At 37.3% G+C, this 17,114-nt stretch overlaps 1 protein-coding gene across 1 annotated transcript in view; it reads right to left on the reverse strand.

Annotated features, from left to right (window-relative positions):
* Bmcp (uncoupling protein Bmcp mitochondrial) overlaps window positions 1-17,114 on the reverse strand; it is a 106,920-nt gene that overhangs the window by 48,333 nt on the left and 41,473 nt on the right. The window lies entirely within an intron of this gene.

Consider the following 17,114-nt stretch of genomic DNA (forward strand, 5'->3'; position numbering starts at 1 on the left):
ACTTCAATTCTTACATGTCGACTACATGCTTTGTTACAGACTAGTTAAAAATAGAAAACAATTCAAGCTTAAACTTATATAAGCTGTTGTTAAAACTAAAACACTACTGAATCGATTTTCTAGATGTATAGTCCTAGTTATAGGTTCATTCTTAGCATAATTCGTTTTATTAGTTATTTAGATAAACTAGTATCGCCTGTGGTCGAAATTCGACCAACGTGTATTTTTTTCAACTTAGTCTATGCATCAAGTGTTGGAAATATAGCAGACTGGTCTAACTTACTTAACTTTTTCTGTAAAATTTTGAATTTTATCTAAGACTTTGTACTTTTTGATTGTATTTTCTTAAATTTTCTACAAACTTTTCACATGTAATTATAACATTTTGGTATGGAGCTCCTTAAACAATAATATAAAAATTATGTAAAATCAAATGAAATTGACATAGAATTATGGTGAAATTACTTGAAATTAAGTGAAGTGAACAAACGGTTCCATATAAAAACGCAATAAGTGCACTTAGACTTTTTTCCGGGTTTTAATGTGATCATTGTGGAAATATGAAGATTCTAATCTTCGGATAGAGCACTTACATAATTTGTTCAAAGATGGCGCGCTTTTGTGCAATGAAGTAAATATCGATATTTGGAGAGATTGTTGGATTTACAAAAAACTTTTTCTATTAATTATAAACAAATAGAGTAATATTTGTTAACAAAAATAGGCCTATGCACTGCGGCTGATCTATACGAATCGATTAATATCACTTTTATATGATTTTACGTATGCTAACTATGCGAAACCGCCTGTCAATTGTTTGTATGGAAATTTTGTTAGCGTATTAATATATAGATAGTGGGTAATATACTGCCTATGCAATACGGCCGCTATGATATGCCGGTTGCCGTTTTGCCGTTTTGGGACGTTTTTTTCATTTAATATACAACGTGAAATTTTCCGATTCAGTCAAGTTGCATTTAAATAATAATAACCTAAGTTGAAATAAAAGAATATATAATAAAATAAAATAAGAAATAAAATAAATTAGCATAAAAAACAATATAAACAATTTAATGTTATATTTTTGTAACTTTTTTTTTTTGTTCTGTATAAGACGTACTTTATCTAAAATGAGCATTAAATCTGCAAATGCAAAAACATTTTGGGGCAAATTTGCCATTAATTGTTATAAATAAATTAGTTAGTTTCAACAAAAGTTAACTCATTATTTGCGATTTCATGTTTTTTTGTAAACAACTAAAATAAAAAACAAAGAATCTGTTAAATAAAGACATATATTTATGTGTAAGTGAAATTTGCCACAAAAAATGGGCAGGTCAGAAATTAATTCTTTTTAAGATTTTTTGGTACGCTACAAATTATTTTGGAACAATTATTTAGGATTTTGGTAGAGGCTATTATAGGTAAGTTGCAACAATGGGAACCATGTTTTAATCTTTCACGCTTATGTAGGTTTGTGTCTTAGAGCACTTACATAATTTGTCCAAAGATGGCGCGCTTTTGTGCAAGAAAGTAAATATCCAAATTTGGAGAGATTGTTGGATTTACAAAAAAACGTTTTCTTGTGTTTTAGAGCACTTACATAATTTGTCCAAAGATGGCGCGCTTTTGTGCAAGAAAGTAAATATCCAAATTTGGAGAGATTGTTGGATTTACAAAAAACTTTCTATTAATTATAGACAAATAGAGTAATATTTGTTAACAAAAATATGCACTGCGGCTGATCTATACGAATCGATTAATATCACTTGTATATGATTTTACGTATGCTAACTATGCGAAACCGCCTGTCAATTGTTTGTATGGAAATTTTGTTATCTAATATATATTATAAATGGGAAAGTTTGGATGTTTGGATGTTTGTCCAGACGTTTGTCTTTGTGACTCAATAACGCAAGAACGGCTGGACCGATTTGGATGAAATTTTTAGCCAATAGTCTAGAAGGATCTACTAGCTATATATTTTTCAAAAGAGGCGTGGTCCTCGCCCCCTAGGAACATTTATAATCAGACCAATTCTAAATATTCTCGCGGAATTTTGTTCTCGAGGATTTTTTTATTCCCGCGGAAAAATTCCTCCAATTCTGTTCTCCTAGGGAGAACAATAATTGGGGAATAGGAATTTCGAATTTTCGAAGTCAGCTGTTTTGTCAATTGAAATTTCGTTGCACATTTCTTATTTTGTTTAAAAAATTGAAAAGTTTAATTATTGTTGCAAATTTGTTGGAAATTAAGAAATAAAATATAAACATTGCACAGTATTTATTGCATTTCATGTGGTATTCACTGAAATGAGTAATGAATTGGTGCCACAGCAACATCAACAGCGGAACATAAGAAGAAGACGGCCGCATAACACAAATCTGCCGGAGTTGCCTGCTTTCATTCAGCAAAGCAATTTTCTGGCGGCCAAGTTGAGTTGAATTCGTCCTTCATCATATGCCAAAATCTATTTAAAAGCCTTATTAAAAAATCCTTGCGCAATTTCTGGATGTCTGCATTAAATTTGTATACCAAGAGCTCTACCGTTGCTTATGATATACTTTTCAACTTAAAATAAAGAATATTGTGGTTGTAGTTGTTGTTGTATTAGAAGTGAGAATATTGTGGTAGAATATAAATACATCTTTTAGCACAAATTTGTACAAATAAGTGTTCTTTCTTAAAATAACCAATTTCCTTTAACTATTTTGATGCATTCCCTTTAATTTAACAAGTGAAAAAACTCCTATGAAATGGCAGAGAAATCTCCCTCTCCCTCACATTCATAATACCTACTTTTCTCCCATAACCAGTTTCCGCTTTTTCGAACATTGTTCAGAATAGGAGGAAAGGGAGAAGTGAAAAAACTCACAAGGAATTTTTATTTAGAATACGAGGAATGGGAGAAGGGAGAAAACTCGCACGGAATTTTCGTTTAGAATTGGGCTGAATTTAACTATTATATTTTTTCGTCTTTGCGACTGAATCACGCCAGAATGGCTACACGGATTTTGATGAAATTTGGGACACAGACAGTAGTCTACTAGCGAAATTTTTTTCGAACATGGAAAGAGGGGTGGGGGTCCCACGACCCTTTCGAGCAATTACTCTTTAATAATTTTTACACATTATAACTTTACGTATACTGGCATTCACCAATATCACAGACTCAAGGGGTCAAATAAGTCGAGGGCTTACAAAGTAAGCAGTGAAACACTACGCCGCCCCTCCCCCCTTTATCCCCCTTTCTGGTGTAAAATCTATAAATTGTTATAACTCAATATAAATTTTCTCCTACTTCAACAGTTTTTGGTATCTGGCACATACAGATCGAGATCTAGACAATTTTGGAGGAACGATCAGTAGTCCTCTCCTTCTACACCCGCCATCCGCCCTCCTTCAATTGTTTTTATTAGCACGTTTTTATTAGCTTTACCTATATGTTCCTATGTAACTTTTCATTCGCTCCAATGCGCCTGCTGCCTTATTAACATGGTTTTATAATTAGCTTCACCTTATTTGTAATCCCGTAAGGGTCATATCGAGGCCCTTCCGGGATCATTTCTGGATGGTTTTCGGGATCGGACCGGGATCCCGCCGGGGTAATTTCGGGACTTTTTCGGGATCATTTTGGGACCCTTCCGGGATCATTTCTGTATAGTTTTCGGGATCCGTCCGGGATCCCGTCGGGGTTATTTTGAGACATTTTCGGGACTATTCCGGAATCAATTCGGGATTATTTCGCGATCATTTGGGGACCCTTCCGGCATCATTTCTGGATGGTTTTCGGGATCCTTCCGGGATCCCGTCGGGGTACTTTCGGGATCATTTGCGTACCTTCGAGAGATAAATTCTTGATTGTTCCCGGGATCATTACGGGACTTTTTCGGGGTTATTTGAAGTCCCTTTAGGCATCATTTTTGGATGGTCTTCGGGATTCGTCCGGCATCCCGTCGGGGTCATTTTGGGACTTTTTCGCGACTAATACGGGATCATTTGGGGACCCTTTCGGCATCATTTCTGGATGGTATTCGGGATCCGTCCGGGATCTCGTCAGGGTAATTTGGGGACTTTTTCGGGATCATTTGGGGGTTCTTCCGGCATCATTTCTGGATGGTTTTCGGGATCCGTCCGGAATCTCGTCGGGGTCATTTGGAGACTTTTTCGGGATTATTTGGGGTCTCTTCCGGCATCATTTCTGGATGGTTTTCGGGATCCGTCCGGGATCCTGTAGGGGTCATTTCGGGACTTTTTCGCGACTAATACGGGATCATTTGGAAACCCTTTCGGCATCAATTCTCGATGGTTTTCGGGATCCGTCCGGGATCTCGTCGGGGTCATTTGGGGACTTTTTCGGGATCATTTGGGGGCTCTTCCGGCATCATTTCTGGATGGTTTTCGGGATCCGTCCCGGATCTCGTCGGGGTAATTTGGGGACTTTTTCGGGATCATTTGGGGCTCTTCCGGCATCATTTCTGGATGGTTTTCGGGATCCGTCCGGGATCCCGTCGGGGTCATTTCGGGACTTTTTCGCGACTAATACGGGATCATTTGGGAACCCTTTCGGCATCATTTCTGGCTGGTTTTCGGAATCCGTCCGGGATCCCGTCGGGGTCATTTCGGAACTTTTTCGCGACTAATACGGGATCATTTGGGAACCCTTTCGGCATCATTTCTGGATGGTTTTCGGGATCCGTCCGGGATCCCATCAGAGTAATTTCGGGACTATTAGGGGATAATTTGGGGACCTTTCCGGCATCATTTCTGGATAATTTTCGGGATCCGTCCGGGATGCCGACGAGGTCATTTCGGGACTATTTCGGGATGATTTGGGATACCTACCGGCATCATTTCTGGATGGTTTTTGGGATTCGTCCGGGATCCCGTCGGGGTCATTTCGGGACTCTTTCTCTACTAATACGGGATCATTTGCGGACCCTTTCGGCATCATTTCTGCATAGTTGTCGTGATCCGTTCGGGATTCCGTCACGGTCATTTCCGGACTATTAGGGGATTATTTGAGGACCTTTCCGGCATCATTTCTGGATAGTTTTCGGAATCCTTTCGGGTCACTTCGGAACTTTTTCGGGATAATTTAAGGATGGCTTTCAGGATTTGTCCGGGAACCCGTCAGGGTAATTTCTTGACTTTTCCGAGACTATTTCGGGATCATTTTGGGACCTTCCCAAGATCATTTCTGGATGGATTTCGGGATCTGTCCGGGATGCCGTCAGGGTCATTTTGGGACTATTAGGTTATCATTTGAGCACCTTTCCGGCTTCACTTCTGCATGGTTTTCGGTATCCGTTCAGGATCCCGTCGGAAAAATTGCGGGACTTTTTCGGGATCATTTGGGGTCCCTTCCGGCATCATTTCTGGATGGTTTTTGGGATTCGTCCGGCATCCCGTCGGGGTCATTTCGGAACTTTTTCTCGACTAATACGGGATCATTTGCGGGCCCTTTCGGCATCATTTTTAGATAGTTGTCGGGATCCTTTCGGGATCCCGTCAGGGTATTTTCGGAACTATTAGGAAATCATTTGAGGAACTTTCCGGCATCATTTCTGGATAGCTTTCGGGACCAGTCCGGGATACTGTCGGGGTCATTCCGGGAATTTTTCCCGACCAATACGGGATCATTTGAGGACCTTTCCCGCATCATTTCTAGATGGTTTTTGGGATCCGTCCGGGATCCCGTCGGGGTCATTTCGGGACTTTTTCTCGACTAATACGGGATGAAATGGGGACTTTTCGGCATCATTTCTGGATGGTTTTCGGGATCCGTCCGGGATCCCGTCAGAGTAATTTCGGGACTATTAGGTGATCATTTAGGACTTTTACGGCATCATTTCTGGATGGTTTTCGGGATCCGTCCGGAATTCCGTCGGGGTTATTTGACGACTTTTTGGAATCATTTTGGGTACCTTCCTTCATTATTTCTAGATAGTTTTGGGGATCCATCCGGGATCCCGTCGGGGTCATTTAGGGACTTTTTCGGGGACAATACGGGATCATTTTTGGACCCTTCCGGCATCACTTCTGGATGGATTTCGGGATCTGTACGTGAACCCATCAGGGTAATTTCGGGACTTTTTCGGGACTATTTCGGGATCATTTGGAAACCACTAAGGGGTCATTCCATGACTTTATCTGTATTATTTCGGGATCATTTGAAGACCCTTCCGGCATCAATTTTTGATCGTTTGCCGGATCCATCAGGGACATTTCGGGACCATGTTGGGATCATTTCTGGATCCGTTTTTTGAGATTTTTTTTGTTACTTTTTCGGGATAGTTTTGAAATCCTTCCGGGATCACATTTGGATCCGTGCGGGATTCCATCGGGGTCATTTTCGGCCTATTTCGGAATCATTTTGGGACCCTTCCGGAATCATTTCTTTATGGTTTTCGCTATCCGTTGTGGATCCCTCGGGGTCATTTCGGAACTTTTTCAGAACTTTTTTTGAACTATGTCGGGATAATTTAGGAACCCTTCCTGGATGGTTTTTGAGATCCGTCCGGGAGCCCGTCAGGGTAATTTCGGAACTTTTTCGGGACTATTTCGGGATCAATTTGGTACCCTTCAGGCATCATTTCTGTGTGGTTCTCTGGATAAGTCTAGAATCGTGTTGTTGTCATTTCGGGTTTTTTTGGGACTACTTCGGGAACTTTTGGAAACACTTCCGGGCGTTTCTGGATGGTTTTCGGGATCCGTCCGCGATAGCGTCTGGGTCATTTCGTGGCTTTTTCTGGATAATTTCGTTATCATTTTGTGATCCTATCAGGTTATCAGCTCATAAAGTTCTTTTTTTTTTTACTCAATTACAAAAATAAAATGCATTAGACAGAAAAAAAATTTTAAACAGATAACTTTATAAGCAGGCTAACGTGAATAGCCCACATATTTAATTTTCTCCTTGCGGACGGGGCCGCGGGTAAAGGCTAGTAGTATTAATATATAGATAGTGGGTAATATACTGCCTACACAATATGGCCGCCATGATGCCGGTTGCCTTTTTGCCGTAAAATCAAAAACGTTTTTGGGACGTTTTTTTTTTCATTTAATATACAACGTGAAATTTTCGGATTCAGTCAAGTTGCATTTAAATAATAATAACCTACGTTGAAATAAAAGAATATATAATAAAATAAAATAAGAAATAAAATAAATTAGCATAAAAAACAATATAAACAATTTAATGTTATATTTTTGTAACTTTTTTTTTTGTTCAATATAAGACGTACTTTATCTAAAATGAGGATTAAATTTGTAAATGCAAAAACATTTTGGGGCAAATTTGCCATTAATTGTTATAAATAAATTAGTTAGTTTCAACAAAAGTTAACTCATTATTTGCGATTTCATGTTTTTTTGTAAACAACTAAAATAAAAAACAAAGAATCTGCTAAATAAAGACTTATGTATTTACGTGTAAGTGAAATTTGCCACAAAAAATGGGCAGGTCAGAAATTAATTCTATTTAAGATTTTTTGGTACGCTACAAATTATTTTGGAACAATTATTTAGGATTTTGGTAGAGGCTATTATAGGTAAGTGGCAACAATGGGAAACCATGTTTGAATCTTTCACCGTGTAGCGCGTACGCTTATGTAGGTTTGTGGCTTAGAGCACTTACATAATTTGTCCAAAGATGGCGCGCTTTTGTGCAAGAAAGTAAATATCCAAATGTGGAGAGATTTTTGGATTTTAAAAAAACTTTTTCTATTAATTATAGACAAATAGAGTAATACTTGTTAACAAAAATAGGCCTATGCACTGCGGCTGATCTATACGAATCGATTAATATCACTTTTATATGATTTTACGCATGCTAACTATGCGAAACCGCCTGTCAATTGTTTGTATGGAAATTTTGTTAGCGTATTAATATATAGATAGTGGGTAATATACTGCCTACACAATACGGCCGCCATGATGCCGGTTGCCGTTTTGCCTTAAAATCAAAAACGTTTTTAGGACGTTTTTTTTTCATTTAATATACAACGTGAAATTTTCCGATTCAGTCAAGATGCATTTAAATAATAATAACCTAAGTTGAAATAAAAGAATATATAATAAAATAAAATAAGAAATAAAATAAAATAAGAAATAAAATAAATTAGCATAAAAGACAATATAAAAAATTTAATGTTATATTTTTGTAACTTTTGTTTTTTTGTTCAGTATAAGACGTACTTTATCTAAAATGAGGATTGAATCTGCAAATGAAAAACATTTTGGGGCAAATTTGCCATTAATTGTTATAAATAAATTAGTTATTTCAACAAAAGTTAACTCATTATTTGCGATTTCATGTTTTTTTGGAAACAACTAAAATAAAAAACAAAGAATATGTTAAATAAAGACTTATGTATTTACGTGTAAGTGAAATTTGCCACAAAAAATGGGCAGGTCAGAAATTAATTCTATTTAAGATTTTTTGGTACGCTACAAATTATTTTGGAACAATTATTTAGGATTTTGGTAGAGGCTATTATAGGTAAGTTGCAACAATGGGAAACCATGTTTTAATCTTTCACGCTTAGAGCACTTACATAACTTGTCCAAAGATGGCGCGCTTTTGTGCAAGAAAGTAAATATCCATATTTCCATCCAAATTTTGTTAGCGTATTAATATATAGATAATCTATTATGCCAAAGATCACGCATTGCAATATATGGAATGCTCAAATTAGATAAATCAGAGCAATTCGTGCTAACGTTTATTACATTATAGGCAAGCGTGAGCTGGTATATGATGGGAGGCCGTCTGGCCAGTGAAGCATACGTAAAGCAATTTTTGTAAAAAAATGTTGAACTCTCTCAATATTATAGGAGTTATATTCATAGAAAGGATTCCATATTATTGAGCAATATTCAAGACGACTGCTGACCAAGGATATATAAAGTGCCTTCAACGTCATAGGGTCCTTAAAGTCACTGATGTTACGTCTACTGAACCCAACAGTTGCAACAAATTTTGAAACAACGAAGTCAATGGTACTAGAAAAAGAGAGATTGGAGTTAAAAATTACACTCAAGTCTTTACTCTCTTGACAACGATTAAAAAATTTAGTATTTAGTTTGTAGATAAAGTACATATGTGGCAGTTGTCTTTTTGGAATAAGATACAACACAGCATTTGTTTGCATTTAAATATAAATTATTGTCTGCGCACCATCCGGCAACAGAGTCCAGATCAGAACCGTTAGAAATAGTTTGACAAATAAATTATATTTTTTGTGAAGTATATAGTTTTAGTGTTATATTTCAATCATTAAAGGGTAGGAGTGATGGAGAAACATATTGAGTAAAAAGTGCTAAGTCAGGAGAAAAAATTTGTTATGAGTGCGGAAATTGTGCTAAGTCATTAAATAGCTGCTGGGTTGGCATACATGATTTTTATTTATCTTTTTCAAAGCTTCTACACTCAAAAGCATTGCAATTAAGGTATCCTCATTCACAGTTTTGAAAAAAGAAGGTTATTTCAAAAGTTATTCATTTTTTTTCGTTTCCTGTAAAATTCGTAAAAGTAGACTTAGCACATTTTCACATTAAGCTAATGATATGTATATTTATACACAACTACTAGGGATGTTACGGATATGATCTTCAGAAATCAGATCCGATATAAAGTAATAATTTTGTCACGCATGCCAAAAGCCCAATTTTTTAATTAAAAAAACAACACAAAGGGAGAAAATGACAAATGCATTTGAGAAAAGAGCAAATAGAATACAGAAATGGAAAATGTATTTGAGAAATGGGCAAATATATCTCAGAGCAGGTCAATAACGTTATACAACATTTTTCTGATTTATTTATGCTCCTTTCTCAAATAATTTTTCTTCTTCAATACATTCGCCATCGCCACTCTTTCAATTTAACAACATTAACCCTTTTTACAATTATATTACTGTGGCGAGTATTAGCAATTTCGCTGAAAGAGAAAACAGCTACACATACATGTACACAGTTATAAACAGCGAATATTTACTCAGCCATATACATTCATATGCGTAGAAGGCAACAGTGCGAGCGCATAAGAGCTCAGATGTTATTACATATATCGTTAGCTTAGTGTGAAAATGTGCTAAGTCACTTTTTACAAATTTTACAGGAGACGAAAAAAATGAATAATTTTTCAAATAACCATTTTTTTTTTTCAAAACTGTGAATGAGGATACCTTAGTTGCAATACTTTTGAGTGTAGAAGCTTTGAAAAAGATAAATAAAAATCATGTATGCTAACCCAGCAGCTATTTAATGACTTAGCACAATTTCCGCACTCAAAACAAATTTTTTCTCTCGACTTAGCACTTTTTACTCAATATGTTTCCCCATCACTCCTCCCCTTTAATAATTGAAAGATAACACTAAAACTATATATTTCACAAAAAATAATGCTGTGTTGTGTCTTATTCCAAGAAGACAACTGCCACCGTCTTTATCTACAAACTAAATACTAAATCTCTTAATCGTTGTCAAGAGGGTAAAGACCTGGGTGTAATTTTTGACTCCAAAATCTCTTTTTTTAGTCACATTGACTTCATTGTTTCAAAATTTGTTGCAATGGTTGGCTTCAGTAGACGTAACACAAGTGACTTTAAGGACCCTATGACGTTGAAGGCACTTTATATATCCATGGTCAGAAGAGGTCTTGAATATTGCTCAATAATATGGAATCATTTCTATGAATCTAACTCCTATAAAATTGAGAAAGTTCAAAAAATTTTTACAAAAATTGCTTTACGTGTGCTTCACTGGCCAGACGGCCTCCCATCATATACCAGCAAGCACAAATTGCTTGGTCTTCAGGCTTTGCATGACAGAAGAAATTTTATCTCACTCATGCTTGCCTATAATGTAATAAACTTTAGCACGAATTACTCTGTTTTATCTATATTCCACTGCGTGATCTTCGGCATAATAGATTATGTATCGAAATAACTCATAAAACGAATTATGCTATGAATGAACCTATAACTAGGACTCTACATCTAGCAAATCGATTCAGAAGTGTTATTAATTTTAATAAATATGTAAGTTGAAGCGTAAATTGTTTTCTATTTTTAACTAGTCTGTAAGAAAGCATGTAGTTATCGACATGTAAGAATTGAAGTAGATTATGGTCAGAGCAAAGCATTTATCAAACACCAAAGGCATGTCTCAATTGGGTAAATCCAATTTCAAGGGGTTGTGTTCGCAACCTTCTCAAGGGGTTTCCAGCACAATATATAGGTACTCCAACCCAATTGTTAACCTCACCTAACCGTGGCGAATCCTGTTTCATTGACAGCCGAGGCTCTGGCGACCCCAAGTTCCTCATGGAACTAGGGGGTGGGGAGGGCGGTACGGCCTACAAGGTTTAATGTGGTCATATAAATCGTTCCCGAGATGGTCGGGCTAGTACCTTAATAGTGCTTTGTTACCGGAAAGTACCGGATCTATATCCGGCAAAGGACCATCAACATCGGTAACTCTGCCCAAAGCCTTCGGGTAGTATCTTTATCGTCATACAACAACAACAAAGCATGCACGCACAAAGAAATTACCAGTAATTCAGATTGACATTATTGACAGGTTGACTTAGCATATTTTTTTTAACAGCTGACGGCTTAGCACATTTACACATCATTGCCCACAGCACGTAAAAATTAGAAATTAAAATATTTTTTTTTGTGATCGATGTATTTTGAATTCATGTTTAAAACTGCATTAAAACACAATTTTTCAAAAAAAGTGACTTAGCACATTTTCACATTAAGCTAACGATATGTACTTGTAAAAAGCAGCTAAGAGCGCAAAAGTTATTACTCACACATATGCATAGAAACAGAAACCAGAAATAAACAAGCAAGTGTTCGAGATGGCTGCTCGCGAAAAGTCTAGATCATGGGAGAAATAGGCGAGCGATGCGTTCGAGAGTATAAAACCAGCGCAAGCTAAGGGAAGTATGCGAGTAATTTAGTTGTGAAGTACTACTACTAGTGTAGTGTGGTAAATAAAGAGCACATTGCTATCCTGAATATTTGAGTTATTTATTCCACAGTTCAGCGATTCGAACGATGACAGAAGGTGCAAATAATCAAAGAATCGTTACAATGCAGTTGGCTAAGGTATAGAGTAAAGCATGTGTAATTTCACAGTTTATAAAATAAAAAGAAGCGAAGCGAAAATGATTTATTTTCTAAAACTATTTATTATTGTAAAAAATTTTTTATTGAGCTGATAGGCCTTAGTTAAATAAAACACAATATTTAAAGTTGTGTTTTAGTTTTACTTCGTCGATATTTCGATTTCAGTCTGAAGGATTTCAGTCTGAAATCGAAATATCGACGAAGTAAAACTAAAACACAACTTTAAATATTGTGTTTTATTTAACTAAGGCCGATCAGCTCATTAAATTTTTTACAATAATAAGTACTTACAAGGCTATCAAAAATCAGCAATAAAACTATTTATTATTACGGAGTAGTACACTGGCTTTATGAGAAGGTGGTCAAACCGATTCTGCTCTATGGGGTGCTGGTCTGGTGGAAAGCACTGGACACGGCGAGCACCTCCAAAATGTTAGTGTCAGTGCAACGGACGGCGCTTATCGGTATCAGTGGCGCTATGAGAACAACACCTACCTTAGCACTGAATGTCATGCTGAATATACATCCAGTAGATATTGCGGGAAAGGCAGCCGCGGCCCGGTCGTTGGTCAGGCTTCGTGATATGGGTTATATGCTTTCTGATTTCGGACACTCTAGCCTTCTTACTAGTTTCGACTTTATACCGGACAGGACGGACTATTGCATGCCGGTGGCCGCTCCCTATACAACCTTCACCCCAGTCATTCCCCCGAGGGAGGAGTGGAGAAGAGGAATTATCTGGGGCATGGGATCGGTTAACTTGTTCACGGATCGGTCGAAGTTGGACGGAAAGGTTGGCGAGGGGGTCTTTTGTCAAGAGCTAAATGTAGGCCGCAAGTTTAAGTTGGCTGATCACTGCAGTGTATTCCAAGCGGAAGTTGCTGCGATTAAGGATGCGGTGGATGAAATTCTATCCAGCGCTACTACGGTTAGGGATTTTAACATCTACTCTGATAGCCAAGCGGCTATAAAGGCCTTGAGCTCAACTACAGTGCGATCGAGGGTGGTCTGGGAGTGCCTGACCTCACTTGCGATTGCATCGAATTATTTTACAATTAAGATTATCTGGGTCCCGGGCCATAGTGATATTCCGGGTAACTGTCAAGCAGATCTCTTAGCCCGAATCGGTACAACTGAACCGGATGAAGATGGCTGTAGGGATTTCGGGATTCCGCTAGCCACCTGTGGATTGCTCTTCCATAACTGGGCCTCGAGTCAGCTCAGCAAACGTTGGGCGGACACTACGTCTTGCAGAATATCAAGATCTTTCCGGCCGAAAGTGGATGGCAGGAGGTCTGCTGAAATAATTGGGTTCACTAAGGCTCACCTATCAATGGTCATTGGGGTTTTGACAGGGCACTGTCCCATGGGTATCCATGCGGTACGTCTCAATATATTGGAAACTCCATCCTGCTGCAGCTGTATGGAGGATGATGAGGTGGAATCACCAAATCAATTTATGCTTGACTGCCCGGCTTTTGCCAGAACTAGGCGAAAGTATTTCGGTCCAAGGTTGAGATCGGGATCATTCGGAACTTTATCGTTGCTACCCAACGATTCTCTAAGTAGTTATATCTACGTCACCGTTAGTTTAGTTTATTATATGTGGTATCACAACGGACCGTCATGTTGTCCAAGTGAGCTTCCCCTATCAGGGAAGCTACCACCCAACCTAACCTAACGATGGTATTGTATCACAATAATGTTGGATTTTTTTTAAGCGCGTCTCAATTTGCACAACTGTGCCGTGTCAAAAGCAATCAACAATTAAAAATTCAAGCCACTTGGCGACACAACGAAAGACTCTTTTTCTTTCTTTACATCTTCATGCATACATACACATTACATACGTGGGCATTGAAAATAAGCAATTGGAGAGTTTCCCCTTTTATTTAAAGGCCAACAGTTATTAAGGTTTAACGAAGCATTGCCTTCTTTTTCTCCTTTCGTTGTTTCGCAAGAACTAAGTGTACATATGTATATGGTTGCCATTAGAACAAAAAAAAATACACTGCGAGAAATAACCTGATACATGATCGACCTCGATTATACTAACTAATAATATTCTTAGAACTAATATCTGGTATATTTCTTAAGTAAATAATTTAGTTAATCATTAATTAATAAACTGCATATATTGCTCTTTGTTATTCATGTATTGCAACATCTACAAGCTGATCATTCCTCCTCCATAGTCGTATAAATCGTGACTCAATAATGCCGTTATATGGCAGTTGCGTGACCTGACAATTTTCAATGTCTTTAATAACATATCTATCATTTGGAAGTTTTTTAGCTATAATATATGGACCTTTGAACTTCGGTATAAGTTTTTTGTTAACACCAACTGTACTATCAACATTCTTTATCATGACGTATTCGCCAACTTCGAAATCTCTAGCAGGTCTGTTATTTTTCAAAAAATATTTCTCGTTGCGCCGCTGGGATGCCAGTATAGCCTCATTCGCTTCCTGCCTACAACTAGTTAGATCGCATTGCCTAATATCCTGTTGTTCGCATAAGAATTCAGCAAATTCATCAACATTGGGTCCCTTTTGGGTGGTCCCAAAAAGTAAATTGGAGGGAGTTTTACCGGTTGAGCTGTGTTCTGTGTTATTAATGGCAAACTCAATCGTACTTAACTTTGAAACCCAATCGGCATGTTGAATTGGCTCACTTAGTTTACTAAGCATAGGAGTTAAAACTCTGTTTACTCTTTCAACCTGACCGTTTGCTTGTGGCGACCTAGTGGCAACTTTAACATGATCTATATTATTTTTCAATAGAAAATCAGTAAACTCAAGGGATGTAAAACAGGTTCCCCTATCCGATATTATCCTGGATGGTAGACTATAGTACTGAAAATATTTTTTTAAAGACTCGACTACTTCTTTAGTACTAGTTGAGTTGACTGGGTACAGTTTACAAACTTCGTGAAAGCGTCAATTACCACTAGCAAATATTTTCGTTTTGACTTTAAAGCGGGAAGGGGTCCTAGATGGTCTATATGAATAGTATCGAATGGTATTGGCTTCTTAGGAATACTATGAATATTCCTTTCGTTTACTCGGGCAGGTGCTGAATATACAATGCATTTTAAACAATTTTTTATAAATTTATCAATTTTGGACCTCATTTCCGGAAACCAATAGTGTAGTTTTATTTGATTCAAAGTTTTATCTACCCCAAAGTGGCCAATTTTCTCATGTATACAGCGAATAATATTATCTTCCATCTCTCGGGGAACATAAAAGTATAACTGACCTTTCATATCTTTTCTATAAACTAGCCCGTTTTGGAGATCAAAAAGTTTCGATGGCTCCTTTTCCAATCTCTTCCGTATTTTTACTATATCAGGGTCTCGACTTTGGGTTGCCTGCAGCTTAAACTCTAAATCGTCTTCGTTTACAGCAAAAACTACCTCGCTTCGACTGAGAGCGTCAACGTGGCCCATGTTAGCGCCACCTCTATGTTGCACAGAATAATCATAATTCTGTAATTCAATAGCCCATCTCGCAATACGTGGGTTAAGCGTCTTTTTGCTTAAAGTAAGCGTAAGTGAATTACAATCAGTGATAATCTTAAAAGGGATTCCCTCGAGGTAGACTCTAAAGCGTCGCAAAGCATAAATGATTGCTAACGTTTCTAGTTCGAAACTGTGACATTTACTCTCAGTACTAGTAGTTCGCTGTGAGAAGTAAAAAATTGGATGGAACTTTCCATCTGATTGACGCTGTAACAAAATAGCACCATAACCTTGAGCACTTGCGTCACAATGCAACTCGGTCTCACTTTTGGGATTATATATTGACAAAACTGGAGGATCGGCGAGCCTCGCTTTTAATTCAGCAATCGCATTCAAACAGGCTTTGTCAAGCTCAACTTTTGAATTTTTCTTCAGCAAATCATACAATGGTTTAGCAATTTTTGAAAACTGTGGAACAAATTTCCTAAAATAGGAACATAGGCCAATAAATGAATGCAATTGTTTTAAAGTTTTTGGTAGTGGAAATTTCGCGACAGTTTGTTTGTGTTCCTCATAACTAACGTCATAACCTAAGTACTGAATGCTGCTATGACAAAACTTACATTTTGACAGTTTAAGTTCAAGACCATGCTTGGCTATCTGCTTCAATACCGATTCCAACAAAGCAAAGTGTTCATCTAAATCCACTGTGGCTAGCAATATGTCATCCATATAAACGATTAGGAGGCCCTTTGAAATGAAATCTTTCAAAATAAAGGAAATAAATCTTTGAAAGACGGAAGGCGCGTTTTTAAGACCGGATGGCATCATTACGTACTCAAACTGGCCACTTGGTGTAACAAATGCTGTTTATTTTATTGATTCCTCAGTTACTTTTACTTGGTGAAACCCACTTTTTAAGTCCAATAATGTAAAATATTTTTTTCTCCTAAATACTCCAGACAATCTTCGATGAGAGGAAGAGGATAATTATCTCTAACAGTTATTTTATTTAAATCCCTGTAGTCAATACACATACGAGTTTCGCCACTTTTCTTTTTTACTAACACTATTGGTGACGCATATGGGGAATCACTATGACGAATAATACCTTTATCTAAAAGCTCTTGCACAATCTTCTGAACTTAAAATTTATCTTTAAAAGATAGTCTTCGAGGACGTGAATAAACTGGTTGTTCAGAGGTCAACTTAATTGACATTTCATAGGGTTTTGTACTTGACTCCTTTGGATATTCTAGATAACAATTATGAATAATACGATTAATTTCTAAGCGTGTGTCATTATGCAAAGCGGAATCAATATTATAATCACTAGCACTGCTACTGCAAAAGGCTTCAACATCAATCGCGCATGTAATATTCCCTTCAATAAAGGAAAAACAATCTTCGTTCCATTCTTCGCTTAAGGCAATTCTTCAACAATACTGGCATGAGCATCCCCTAAAAAAGAATCTCTAAACAAGCTATCTGCGGGAATACCTCCA

This window comes from Eurosta solidaginis, chromosome 5, assembly GCF_040869045.1.
Source record: "Eurosta solidaginis isolate ZX-2024a chromosome 5, ASM4086904v1, whole genome shotgun sequence".
NCBI classification, from domain to species: domain Eukaryota; kingdom Metazoa; phylum Arthropoda; class Insecta; order Diptera; family Tephritidae; genus Eurosta; species Eurosta solidaginis.